Here is a 15,346-nt window from a genome sequence, read left to right as displayed (position 1 = left end):
CATCGTATACATACGTCATTATATCGCAAGCCTATGACCAGTGATAGAGTATGTCACAATCTAAGCAACACAAAGTTAACACATAAGGAATCAACCTTAAACCATTATGTACGAAAAGTACTATATCGTACTACAAATAAATTCCTCCTGGAAGATCTGCGTACCGTTATAAGAATCTTTACCAATAATATGTATCCCATATCTTTCATATCACATATTGTATCAAAAATCATCACCGTAGAGTTGCAGAAATGTAAATCCGTATCCAAATCACGCAATCATCATGATCACCGCAATACTTTCGGGGGAATACTACCAAGGATAAGGATTCTATCCACTTGCCTAGCACCAACATATATACCATCTGATGTGTTGGATGTACCATCCAACAAACCTGAATCGTCACTCATACGCTCCGACAGATATAAACAACTGCGAAACCTAGGGTCTGCTCAACTGATTAGTCATCAATACCGGTACTCATTACCTTACATATGTGAAGACTACGGGAGATTGATTTCTGTACTATGTAAAGAGCTCCAGCTAGGGGATCCTACCTATCATACAAGCAATTCCTTATTCACTAGACTAAAAATGAGTCTATCAACTATAGATCCTACTCTCTGCGATCACCATCCACAGACCAATATAGGTCTACTCAAATGCCCAGACTGTCCATCCGTATTCGTGTTAGCTGGTGACGGTGCTCTGCCTACAATATCTAACTCAGCCTGTGACAATCCAGATAGTATCATAAGTCACCATGTTCGATTACATAACCATTCTTATCCTTCAGCTATCGTACCGTTACGCATACCCTCCACTACCGATACCATTATACCAACAAATATCTATGTACCCCTATTACGTGCCACCCTGGAGAACTTGGGCTATAGCTGCATCACCTCCACCCAAGTGCAATTATTACCACGGATAATACGACTCGGTGTGCATTATTTGCTCAAAACTAACTCTCATCTACCTAATGAGTTACTGGCAACCAGGTCCAACAACAATGACATACAATCTATACTAGACTATAATATCCACTATCCGACAGAGTAAAACAGGCCACCCTATATCGTAACACAGTATTCGTTTGTCATGAGTAACAACGTAAGTCTGCCTATCATAACATACTAAACAGACTGATTACTATCTGTCACTATATAGGTGAGTTATACCTCAGACACTTATCTCATCTAATATAGAAAAACTTATATACTCATCTGACCAAATATCTATCATTCTAGTGTGCCCTCTGGCTGGAAGTTCGTAATGTACACTAATACCACTTTCATCAAATAGTCCACAGATACACCCAATCCAGTTGACCATACCTGTACACAGTGAGTATGATCATCTGCACCCATCTACAATATATATATTTCCTACCGTAATGTAATAATATATATGTGTAATTCATACAGCCTACATCTACTATATACAAGCTGTTTCTATCCCAACCTCAACAAGCAGATGACGTGCCCCACACAACAATGTAATATCGACCTAAAGACATCAAATCCCACATACACACTAACCACAAGCACATCTCATTATATACACAGTCACCATCCTTCCATAGGTATAGACAGTACCACAGGCCATTTTTTACCTATATATCAACCAACAAACAACTAACCCATCATAGCAGCAATGCCTACCGTATCATCACAACAACCACTTCAATACCAATCTAATACTACCAATTTTCTACACAACCTGATCATTATCTACCGCAAAAATAGGTGAGTTATACTCCATGCACTTATCTCATTCTATATAGACAACTTATATACTCTACTGTCCTAATATCTGTCATTCCAGTATGCCAACTGGCAGTACCAATATGCATTAGACTCTCCTTACACATGTACCTACTATCACCATGAATATTCAAGTAAATTAATAATGAAATAAGTTGAAATTAACAATTAACACACCCTGACTTGTATAAAAAACCACATTATAGCAGGACAGTCACCACTACAATGCTACGTCACTTACTGTTACCGCTCATACCCTGTCTCTTCAACGGTAAATCATCTCACCAGGAGCACAATATACCCATATAAACTACTATTTACCTATCTAATCATTGCTGCGCATACCGGACAAATTTTACACACATATACATACACTTCTTTATACATGCCTATAACAACTAAAGGTGCATTCAAATGTATGCAAATACATATATCATATTGAACCTTATTTACCTTATAATATAATCACACTTAATTTTATTGCATAAGTATAATCGTACATCAACGTACTTATATCTACCTTGTAATGATCTATATTATTATCAAACTTAAATTTAATTTTTTTTTTAAATTTTTTTTTTTTTGCAGAAAAGTGGAGGGAAACAAAAGTCGTTTTCATACCGAAAGCGGGAAAAACCTCCGATCAATCAGCTTACCCTCATTCCTACTTAAGACTCTGGAGAGGATGATACACATTTATCTTAGAACTAGCGTCGATTCATGTTGGCTCTCGAAACGCCAGCATGCATACTCGAAGGGCAGGTCTATTGAGACCGCTTTGCATGAAGTAGTCAGCTTTGTTGAAAGCTCACTATTTGTCAATGAATACACAATCGTGGCGTTTCTAGACACCGTGGGGCATTCAATAACGTCCATCCGAGCTCGATATTAAATGGACTGGCAACTCTGAATGTTGATCCAGGTATACTTAGGCTGCTAGATGAACTGCTAATGAGGAGACGTATTTCGGCCACACTAGGACAAGATAACATACAAAGGTATGTGAACAGAGGCACTCCCCAAGGAGGAGTTCTATCACCTCTTCTTTGGAATGTTTCCATAAACAACCTTCTGGTTTCCCTAGAAAAAGAAAGGATACAAGTGGTGGCATACGCAGACGATGTGGCTCTAGCAGTCAGGGGAAAATTCCCATCCACAATCAGAGATGTTATACAGAGAGCCCTCCGGATTACTGAGAAATGGGTGAAAGAGAATGGGTTTGGAGTAAATCCTGCAAAGACAGAATTTGTCATGTTCTGCAAAGATCACAAAACTCCCACGGTTAAGCCCATATCCTTAAGGGGTATTGAAATTCCCTTTGTTGAGTGTGCAAAATACCTTGGCGTTATTCTGGACAGGAAGCTTAACTTTAAGCTTAATATTGAAGAAAGAGCGAGAAAAGCTAGCTTTGTACTCGTGCAAAAAGCAATAGGAAAAAAGTGGGGACTAAAACCAAAAATTGTGCATTGGCTATACACGACAGTGGTTAGACCCATAATGTTATATGGTGTTGTAGTCTGGTGGCCGGAACTTCACCAGCCGACAATTTTAGACAAAGTTCAGCCATATGGCGTGCTTGTGTATCTCAGAAGCATTCAGCAAGACAGGAACAAATTCCCCTAATGTCATGCTGCATCTATTGCCTTTAGACATTTTGGCCAAACAGTCAGCTGCAACAACGGCTGTGCGGTTGCGCGAGCTATCGCTGTTGTCGGAAAAAATGTACGGTCACAGTCGGTCCTCAAAATAATGCCAGATGTGCCTAACGTAGTGGATTACACTCTGGCGAAACCACTTTTCGACAAAAAATTTGAAACTCTAATTCCCAACAGTGAGGCGTGGTGTACACAGACCCCGGGGAATGATGGCTTCAAATTGGATGGACAAGTGGGTTTCGGAGTATATTCTAAAGATCTGGGACTTCGAATAAGGAAAAGATTACATAATCACGGTAGTGTTTTACAGGCAGAAATATTATCAATAAGACAGGTGGCGAATTGGCTGAGAAGTAATGTTCCAAAAAATGTTTGAATTAATATATACTCAGACAGTCAACCTGCAATAAAATCCTTGGGCTTTGTGTTCCTTAACTCGAAAACGGCCATCGACTGCCGCGAATCTCTCAACAAGATGGCTGAGCAGTACAACATTCACCTAATATGGGTGCCTCGCCATAGGAACATACCGGGAAACTGTCAAGCAGATGAGTTAGCAAGGCTAAGGCTAAGAAAACTACCTTACATATTCCAGGGGAACTAGAATCTGTTGGTATGTCTTTGGCTACCTGTAAGCTCTTACTGCGTGAGAAGGATGTCACGATGGCAAATGTTCTATGGGAGAATTGCAAGGGTTGTAACGACACCAAGCAAATATGGCCCCATTTAAACTTGAACCGCACACTAGATATGCTAGTGTTCTCAAGACGTCAGATATTACTTCTGGTATCTGCTATAACGGGTCGCTGCCTAAAACTAGAAGTGCCCATATGTAATAGGTACTTCTAGTTAAATGTGGTATCACAATGGACTGAATAGTTTAAGTGAGCCTGAAACTTAATCGGGTTGCCACTTTAACCTAACCTAATCTACGAGTGATTCTTTCCCAGATAAAACATATATAACAAAAATAAAATAAAACTAAAGTAAGAAATATGTTTGTATTCATAATAAATTTTATTTCTTTGAAATACTTGTTTGAATATAAACACATTTCCCCCTTTAGTTTTGAACTAAAAATATTGCTTGAATACAAGTTGAAATTCCGTATCAATTTTATATTTTGGTTTTTCTTATATACATACAAGTACTTCGTACTAATCTTATTCATTTTTTAATCAGTCTCTTAGTATTTTAAAAATATTATATTGATTTGTATCCTATTTATGATAAAGGATAATATACAAAAATGTTTTACATATTACTATAACGAAATACCAGTTTTCCGCCATTGACGGCTTTAGATGAGTTCTTCGGTATCTAATTATTTAACCTGTTGTAGAAAATATCCGCTCACATGGAACAGGTGTTGCGGTTATTCAAAGCCTTTTTAGAGAATGAATGTATAGTCTTGAAAAAATAGACCATTTTAATGGATCCATTTTATGATCAATACAATTCTCGTTCAAATATTTATCGAATTCTTTTATTGCGGCTACGGTGTTGTTTTCAGGTTTCAGATTACTTCAGATTACTCACCCATAGAACCATTACCGACATCAGCCATGAACCATCACCAGTCCTCGACTTCTCAGTCACAGACCTTCGCCCCTCAGAACGGCACATATCTAGGTCATCTCAGCCTAGATCATCCCCTGTACGGACCACCAGCAGACAGCCTAGCATATCTACGACCCGTACCCGGAGGTTTCGAAAACCTGACCAATTACATGTTGGACATCGATATAGCAACCTTATTGAGTTACGGTCCCAAATTCACCCCACCAAACAGACCTTGTTTCGGTGACTATGTGGACCAACTCCTAGTCCTCGACAAATTCTCCATAGAAGCCTCTCCACCCATGGATCCATGTTACATGCTAGGTAACAAAATCTTTCTCATATCACCCAACAATCACTGTAACTATAAATCACCCTTAGGTAAATACCTGAATTCAATCTACTCATATATGTCAGAAGCCACCGTATCTCCATACAATACCTTAGAGAAAAAATTGCAGCTAATGTCACATAAAACCTCCAAGTTCTTGGCCCTGCATAAGGATGTAATCTTGATCCAAAGCGACAAAGCCAAGAGCCTGGTGCTCATCCCCAAGACTGACTATTACACCAAAATGAATACCTGGGTATCGAAACAGGTCTCATCAGGCCAATATGCCCCCATCGCATTGGCCAGAGCCACCCAACTGAAGAAACTTTGGTACAAACGTTATTCATCTCTGTCATCAAAACTAAGCGATAGCTGGCGAAATCATGTGCGTACACCGCAGCACAACCGAAAAAATCACACAACACCATATCCATATAAGTACCAGCAGATGATACATCTACTAAACAAGCAGCCCCTTCATCTACCATACATGTATGGTACCATTAAGACCCATAAGGTAGATCAACCTTGCCGACCTATAGTCAGCACACGAGGCTGGTATACCTACCCAATCGCAAAAATCATCACCCATGTACTTGGAAACATGATGAAAAAATTCCTGTGTCCACAGAATGTCACCAATATAGACATTGTGGCAACCACACTCCGTGAAATATTGGTATGTGCCAACTACAAATTCATAAAAATTGACGTAGAGAACATGTATCCAAACATGAATAGGATAGATATCCTCAACTCCCTAGAACATTTCCTCAAACTGCCGTCAGTCGAAAAAATCTGTCCCATGGACCCAGAACTCTTGTTGGCATGTGCCAAGTTCAGTTTAAGTGAATATATCTTATTCACACATAATGGCATAGTGTACCATCAAGTACAGGGCCTACCTCAAGGAGCCTGCGACTCCGGCTTACTAGCCACCATATATTTGGACCACCGCCTACAAATGCATTACTACAATATCTTTGTAGCAAATGGAATAGTGCATTGGTTCAAATACATAGATGACTTACTATTATATGTACCAGGGCAACAAATAGACAATCTGTTAAAAGCATTACGTGAAGCCACCTCTTTGAACTTCACCATAGATCATGAATACATCCCAGACACACCCACCAACATATATGGCTTTACAGTAAAGGGAGCCATCGACTTCCTGGATATTCAATGCTACCGTACATCTCATCGTATACATACGTCATTATATCGCAAGCCTATGACCAGTGATAGAGTATGTCACAATCTAAGCAACACAAAGTTAACACATAAGGAATCAACCTTAAACCATTATGTACGAAAAGTACTATATCGTACTACAAATAAATTCCTCCTGGAAGATCTGCGTACCGTTATAAGAATCTTTACCAATAATATGTATCCCATATCTTTCATATCACATATTGTATCAAAAATCATCACCGTAGAGTTGCAGAAATGTAAATCCGTATCCAAATCACGCAATCATCATGATCACCGCAATACTTTCGGGGGAATACTACCAAGGATAAGGATTCTATCCACTTGCCTAGCACCAACATATATACCATCTGATGTGTTGGATGTACCATCCAACAAACCTGAATCGTCACTCATACGCTCCGACAGATATAAACAACTGCGAAACCTAGGGTCTGCTCAACTGATTAGTCATCAATACCGGTACTCATTACCTTACATATGTGAAGACTACGGGAGATTGATTTCTGTACTATGTAAAGAGCTCCAGCTAGGGGATCCTACCTATCATACAAGCAATTCCTTATTCACTAGACTAAAAATGAGTCTATCAACTATAGATCCTACTCTCTGCGATCACCATCCACAGACCAATATAGGTCTACTCAAATGCCCAGACTGTCCATCCGTATTCGTGTTAGCTGGTGACGGTGCTCTGCCTACAATATCTAACTCAGCCTGTGACAATCCAGATAGTATCATAAGTCACCATGTTCGATTACATAACCATTCTTATCCTTCAGCTATCGTACCGTTACGCATACCCTCCACTACCGATACCATTATACCAACAAATATCTATGTACCCCTATTACGTGCCACCCTGGAGAACTTGGGCTATAGCTGCATCACCTCCACCCAAGTGCAATTATTACCACGGATAATACGACTCGGTGTGCATTATTTGCTCAAAACTAACTCTCATCTACCTAATGAGTTACTGGCAACCAGGTCCAACAACAATGACATACAATCTATACTAGACTATAATATCCACTATCCGACAGAGTAAAACAGACCACCCTATATCGTAACACAGTATTCGTTTGTCATGAGTAACAACGTAAGTCTGCCTATCATAACATACTAAACAGACTGATTACTATCTTTCACTATATAGGTGAGTTATACCTCAGACACTTATCTCATCTAATATAGAAAAACTTATATACTCATCTGACCAAATATCTATCATTCTAGTGTGCCCTCTGGCTGGAAGTTCGTAATGTACACTAATACCACTTTCATCAAATAGTCCACAGATACACCCAATCCAGTTGACCATACCTGTACACAGTGAGTATGATCATCTGCACCCATCTACAATATATATATTTCCTACCGTAATGTAATAATATATATGTGTAATTCATACAGCCTACATCTACTATATACAAGCTGTTTCTATCCCAACCTCAACAAGCAGATGACGTGCCCCACACAACAATGTAATATCGACCTAAAGACATCAAATCCCACATACACACTAACCACAAGCACATCTCATTATATACACAGTCACCATCCTTCCATAGGTATAGACAGTACCACAGGCCATTTTTTACCTATATATCAACCAACAAACAACTAACCCATCATAGCAGCAATGCCTACCGTATCATCACAACAACCACTTCAATACCAATCTAATACTACCAATTTTCTACACAACCTGATCATTATCTACCGCAAAAATAGGTGAGTTATACTCCATGCACTTATCTCATTCTATATAGACAACTTATATACTCTACTGTCCTAATATCTGTCATTCCAGTATGCCAACTGGCAGTACCAATATGCATTAGACTCTCCTTACACATGTACCTACTATCACCATGAATATTCAAGTAAATTAATAATGAAATAAGTTGAAATTAACAATTAACACACCCTGACTTGTATAAAAAACCACATTATAGCAGGACAGTCACCACTACAATGCTACGTCACTTACTGTTACCGCTCATACCCTGTCTCTTCAACGGTAAATCATCTCACCAGGAGCACAATATACCCATATAAACTACTATTTACCTATCTAATCATTGCTGCGCATACCGGACAAATTTTACACACATATACATACACTTCTTTATACATGCCTATAACAACTAAAGGTGCATTCAAATGTATGCAAATACATATATCATATTGAACCTTATTTACCTTATAATATAATCACACTTAATTTTATTGCATAAGTATAATCGTACATCAACGTACTTATATCTACCTTGTAATGATCTATATTATTATCAAACTTAAATTTAATTTTTTTAAAAATTTTTTTTTTTTTTTGCAGAAAAGTGGAGGGAAACAAAAGTCGTTTTCATACCGAAAGCGGGAAAAATCTCCGATCAATCAGCTTACCCTCATTCCTACTTAAGACTCTGGAGAGGATGATACACATTTATCTTAGAACTAGCGTCGATTCATGTTGGCTCTCGAAACGCCAGCATGCATACTCGAAGGGCAGGTCTATTGAGACCGCTTTGCATGAAGTAGTCAGCTTTGTTGAAAGCTCACTATTTGTCAATGAATACACAATCGTGGCGTTTCTAGACACCGTGGGGCATTCAATAACGTCCATCCGAGCTCGATATTAAATGGACTGGCAACTCTGAATGTTGATCCAGGTATACTTAGGCTGCTAGATGAACTGCTAATGAGGAGACGTATTTCGGCCACACTAGGACAAGATAACATACAAAGGTATGTGAACAGAGGCACTCCCCAAGGAGGAGTTCTATCACCTCTTCTTTGGAATGTTTCCATAAACAACCTTCTGGTTTCCCTAGAAAAAGAAAGGATACAAGTGGTGGCATACGCAGACGATGTGGCTCTAGCAGTCAGGGGAAAATTCCCATCCACAATCAGAGATGTTATACAGAGAGCCCTCCGGATTACTGAGAAATGGGTGAAAGAGAATGGGTTTGGAGTAAATCCTGCAAAGACAGAATTTGTCATGTTCTGCAAAGATCACAAAACTCCCACGGTTAAGCCCATATCCTTAAGGGGTATTGAAATTCCCTTTGTTGAGTGTGCAAAATACCTTGGCGTTATTCTGGACAGGAAGCTTAACTTTAAGCTTAATATTGAAGAAAGAGCGAGAAAAGCTAGCTTTGTACTCGTGCAAAAAGCAATAGGAAAAAAGTGGGGACTAAAACCAAAAATTGTGCATTGGCTATACACGACAGTGGTTAGACCCATAATGTTATATGGTGTTGTAGTCTGGTGGCCGGAACTTCACCAGCCGACAATTTTAGACAAAGTTCAGCCATATGGCGTGCTTGTGTATCTCAGAAGCATTCAGCAAGACAGGAACAAATTCCCTTAATGTCATGCTGCATCTATTGCCTTTAGACATTTTGGCCAAACAGTCAGCTGCAACAACGGCTGTGCGGTTGCGCGAGCTATCGCTGTTGTCGGAAAAAATGTACGGTCACAGTCGGTCCTCAAAATAATGCCAGATGTGCCTAACGTAGTGGATTACACTCTGGCGAAACCACTTTTCGACAAAAAATTTGAAACTCTAATTCCCAACAGTGAGGCGTGGTGTACACAGACCCCGGGGAATGATGGCTTCAAATTGGATGGACAAGTGGGTTTCGGAGTATATTCTAAAGATCTGGGACTTCGAATAAGGAAAAGATTACATAATCACGGTAGTGTTTTACAGGCAGAAATATTATCAATAAGACAGGTGGCGAATTGGCTGAGAAGTAATGTTCCAAAAAATGTTTGAATTAATATATACTCAGACAGTCAACCTGCAATAAAATCCTTGGGCTTTGTGTTCCTTAACTCGAAAACGGCCATCGACTGCCGCGAATCTCTCAACAAGATGGCTGAGCAGTACAACATTCACCTAATATGGGTGCCTCGCCATAGGAACATACCGGGAAACTGTCAAGCAGATGAGTTAGCAAGGCTAAGGCTAAGAAAACTACCTTACATATTCCAGGGGAACTAGAATCTGTTGGTATGTCTTTGGCTACCTGTAAGCTCTTACTGCGTGAGAAGGATGTCACGATGGCAAATGTTCTATGGGAGAATTGCAAGGGTTGTAACGACACCAAGCAAATATGGCCCCATTTAAACTTGAACCGCACACTAGATATGCTAGTGTTCTCAAGACGTCAGATATTACTTCTGGTATCTGCTATAACGGGTCGCTGCCTAAAACTAGAAGTGCCCATATGTAATAGGTACTTCTAGTTAAATGTGGTATCACAATGGACTGAATAGTTTAAGTGAGCCTGAAACTTAATCGGGTTGCCACTTTAACCTAACCTAATCTACGAGTGATTCTTTCCCAGATAAAACATATATAACAAAAATAAAATAAAACTAAAGTAAGAAATATGTTTGTATTCATAATAAATTTTATTTCTTTGAAATACTTGTTTGAATATAAACACATTTCCCCCTTTAGTTTTGAACTAAAAATATTGCTTGAATACAAGTTGAAATTCCGTATCAATTTTATATTTTGGTTTTTCTTATATACATACAAGTACTTCGTACTAATCTTATTCATTTTTTAATCAGTCTCTTAGTATTTTAAAAATATTATATTGATTTGTATCCTATTTATGATAAAGGATAATATACAAAAATGTTTTACATATTACTATAACGAAATACCAGTTTTCCGCCATTGACGGCTTTAGATGAGTTCTTCGGTATCTAATTATTTAACCTGTTGTAGAAAATATCCGCTCACATGGAACAGGTGTTGCGGTTATTCAAAGCCTTTTTAGAGAATGAATGTATAGTCTTGAAAAAATAGACCATTTTAATGGATCCATTTTATGATCAATACAATTCTCGTTCAAATATTTATCGAATTCTTTTATTGCGGCTACGGTGTTGTTTTCAGGTTTCAGATTACTTCAGATTACTCACCCATAGAACCATTACCGACATCAGCCATGAACCATCACCAGTCCTCGACTTCTCAGTCACAGACCTTCGCCCCTCAGAACGGCACATATCTAGGTCATCTCAGCCTAGATCATCCCCTGTACGGACCACCAGCAGACAGCCTAGCATATCTACGACCCGTACCCGGAGGTTTCGAAAACCTGACCAATTACATGTTGGACATCGATATAGCAACCTTATTGAGTTACGGTCCCAAATTCACCCCACCAAACAGACCTTGTTTCGGTGACTATGTGGACCAACTCCTAGTCCTCGACAAATTCTCCATAGAAGCCTCTCCACCCATGGATCCATGTTACATGCTAGGTAACAAAATCTTTCTCATATCACCCAACAATCACTGTAACTATAAATCACCCTTAGGTAAATACCTGAATTCAATCTACTCATATATGTCAGAAGCCACCGTATCTCCATACAATACCTTAGAGAAAAAATTGCAGCTAATGTCACATAAAACCTCCAAGTTCTTGGCCCTGCATAAGGATGTAATCTTGATCCAAAGCGACAAAGCCAAGAGCCTGGTGCTCATCCCCAAGACTGACTATTACACCAAAATGAATACCTGGGTATCGAAACAGGTCTCATCAGGCCAATATGCCCCCATCGCATTGGCCAGAGCCACCCAACTGAAGAAACTTTGGTACAAACGTTATTCATCTCTGTCATCAAAACTAAGCGATAGCTGGCGAAATCATGTGCGTACACCGCAGCACAACCGAAAAAATCACACAACACCATATCCATATAAGTACCAGCAGATGATACATCTACTAAACAAGCAGCCCCTTCATCTACCATACATGTATGGTACCATTAAGACCCATAAGGTAGATCAACCTTGCCGACCTATAGTCAGCACACGAGGCTGGTATACCTACCCAATCGCAAAAATCATCACCCATGTACTTGGAAACATGATGAAAAAATTCCTGTGTCCACAGAATGTCACCAATATAGACATTGTGGCAACCACACTCCGTGAAATATTGGAATGTGCCAACTACAAATTCATAAAAATTGACGTAGAGAACATGTATCCAAACATGAATAGGATAGATATCCTCAACTCCCTAGAACATTTCCTCAAACTGCCGTCAGTCGAAAAAATCTGTCCCATGGACCCAGAACTCTTGTTGGCATGTGCCAAGTTCAGTTTAAGTGAATATATCTTATTCACACATAATGGCATAGTGTACCATCAAGTACAGGGCCTACCTCAAGGAGCCTGCGACTCCGGCTTACTAGCCACCATATATTTGGACCACCGCCTACAAATGCATTACTACAATATCTTTGTAGCAAATGGAATAGTGCATTGGTTCAAATACATAGATGACTTACTATTATATGTACCAGGGCAACAAATAGACAATCTGTTAAAAGCATTACGTGAAGCCACCTCTTTGAACTTCACCATAGATCATGAATACATCCCAGACACACCCACCAACATATATGGCTTTACAGTAAAGGGAGCCATCGACTTCCTGGATATTCAATGCTACCGTACATCTCATCGTATACATACGTCATTATATCGCAAGCCTATGACCAGTGATAGAGTATGTCACAATCTAAGCAACACAAAGTTAACACATAAGGAATCAACCTTAAACCATTATGTACGAAAAGTACTATATCGTACTACAAATAAATTCCTCCTGGAAGATCTGCGTACCGTTATAAGAATCTTTACCAATAATATGTATCCCATATCTTTCATATCACATATTGTATCAAAAATCATCACCGTAGAGTTGCAGAAATGTAAATCCGTATCCAAATCACGCAATCATCATGATCACCGCAATACTTTCGGGGGAATACTACCAAGGATAAGGATTCTATCCACTTGCCTAGCACCAACATATATACCATCTGATGTGTTGGATGTACCATCCAACAAACCTGAATCGTCACTCATACGCTCCGACAGATATAAACAACTGCGAAACCTAGGGTCTGCTCAACTGATTAGTCATCAATACCGGTACTCATTACCTTACATATGTGAAGACTACGGGAGATTGATTTCTGTACTATGTAAAGAGCTCCAGCTAGGGGATCCTACCTATCATACAAGCAATTCCTTATTCACTAGACTAAAAATGAGTCTATCAACTATAGATCCTACTCTCTGCGATCACCATCCACAGACCAATATAGGTCTACTCAAATGCCCAGACTGTCCATCCGTATTCGTGTTAGCTGGTGACGGTGCTCTGCCTACAATATCTAACTCAGCCTGTGACAATCCAGATAGTATCATAAGTCACCATGTTCGATTACATAACCATTCTTATCCTTCAGCTATCGTACCGTTACGCATACCCTCCACTACCGATACCATTATACCAACAAATATCTATGTACCCCTATTACGTGCCACCCTGGAGAACTTGGGCTATAGCTGCATCACCTCCACCCAAGTGCAATTATTACCACGGATAATACGACTCGGTGTGCATTATTTGCTCAAAACTAACTCTCATCTACCTAATGAGTTACTGGCAACCAGGTCCAACAACAATGACATACAATCTATACTAGACTATAATATCCACTATCCGACAGAGTAAAACAGACCACCCTATATCGTAACACAGTATTCGTTTGTCATGAGTAACAACGTAAGTCTGCCTATCATAACATACTAAACAGACTGATTACTATCTTTCACTATATAGGTGAGTTATACCTCAGACACTTATCTCATCTAATATAGAAAAACTTATATACTCATCTGACCAAATATCTATCATTCTAGTGTGCCCTCTGGCTGGAAGTTCGTAATGTACACTAATACCACTTTCATCAAATAGTCCACAGATACACCCAATCCAGTTGACCATACCTGTACACAGTGAGTATGATCATCTGCACCCATCTACAATATATATATTTCCTACCGTAATGTAATAATATATATGTGTAATTCATACAGCCTACATCTACTATATACAAGCTGTTTCTATCCCAACCTCAACAAGCAGATGACGTGCCCCACACAACAATGTAATATCGACCTAAAGACATCAAATCCCACATACACACTAACCACAAGCACATCTCATTATATACACAGTCACCATCCTTCCATAGGTATAGACAGTACCACAGGCCATTTTTTACCTATATATCAACCAACAAACAACTAACCCATCATAGCAGCAATGCCTACCGTATCATCACAACAACCACTTCAATACCAATCTAATACTACCAATTTTCTACACAACCTGATCATTATCTACCGCAAAAATAGGTGAGTTATACTCCATGCACTTATCTCATTCTATATAGACAACTTATATACTCTACTGTCCTAATATCTGTCATTCCAGTATGCCAACTGGCAGTACCAATATGCATTAGACTCTCCTTACACATGTACCTACTATCACCATGAATATTCAAGTAAATTAATAATGAAATAAGTTGAAATTAACAATTAACACACCCTGACTTGTATAAAAAACCACATTATAGCAGGACAGTCACCACTACAATGCTACGTCACTTACTGTTACCGCTCATACCCTGTCTCTTCAACGGTAAATCATCTCACCAGGAGCACAATATACCCATATAAACTACTATTTACCTATCTAATCATTGCTGCGCATACCGGACAAATTTTACACACATATACATACACTTCTTTATACATGCCTATAACAACTAAAGGTGCATTCAAATGTATGCAAATACATATATCATATTGAACCTTATTTACCTTATAATATAATCACACTTAATTTTATTGCATAAGTATAATCGTACATCAACGTACTTATATCTACCTTGTAATGATCTATATT

The 15,346-nt window shown here is 39.0% G+C and overlaps 3 long non-coding RNA genes across 3 annotated transcripts; all 3 read left to right on the top strand.

Annotated features, from left to right (window-relative positions):
* Window positions 1-1,256: 1,256 nt before the first annotated feature.
* On the top strand, window positions 1,257-2,059 carry LOC142226221 (uncharacterized). The gene is made up of 2 exons (XR_012719634.1): window positions 1,257-1,349; window positions 1,431-2,059. It is a non-coding gene; the product is annotated as an uncharacterized LOC142226221 (long non-coding RNA).
* Window positions 2,060-7,593: 5,534 nt separating this feature from the next.
* LOC142226220 (uncharacterized) lies at window positions 7,594-9,562 on the top strand. The gene is made up of 2 exons (XR_012719633.1): window positions 7,594-7,868; window positions 7,950-9,562. It is a non-coding gene; the product is annotated as an uncharacterized LOC142226220 (long non-coding RNA).
* Window positions 9,563-14,113: 4,551 nt separating this feature from the next.
* LOC142226219 (uncharacterized) lies at window positions 14,114-15,098 on the top strand. The gene is made up of 2 exons (XR_012719632.1): window positions 14,114-14,388; window positions 14,470-15,098. It is a non-coding gene; the product is annotated as an uncharacterized LOC142226219 (long non-coding RNA).
* Window positions 15,099-15,346: the final 248 nt, after the last annotated feature.

The sequence above is a fragment of the Haematobia irritans genome, chromosome 2 (assembly GCF_050003625.1).
Source record: "Haematobia irritans isolate KBUSLIRL chromosome 2, ASM5000362v1, whole genome shotgun sequence".
In the NCBI taxonomy this organism is placed as follows: domain Eukaryota; kingdom Metazoa; phylum Arthropoda; class Insecta; order Diptera; family Muscidae; genus Haematobia; species Haematobia irritans.
Note: the sequence above shows the minus strand (reverse complement) of the source record. Positions and strands in the feature narration are given on the sequence as shown.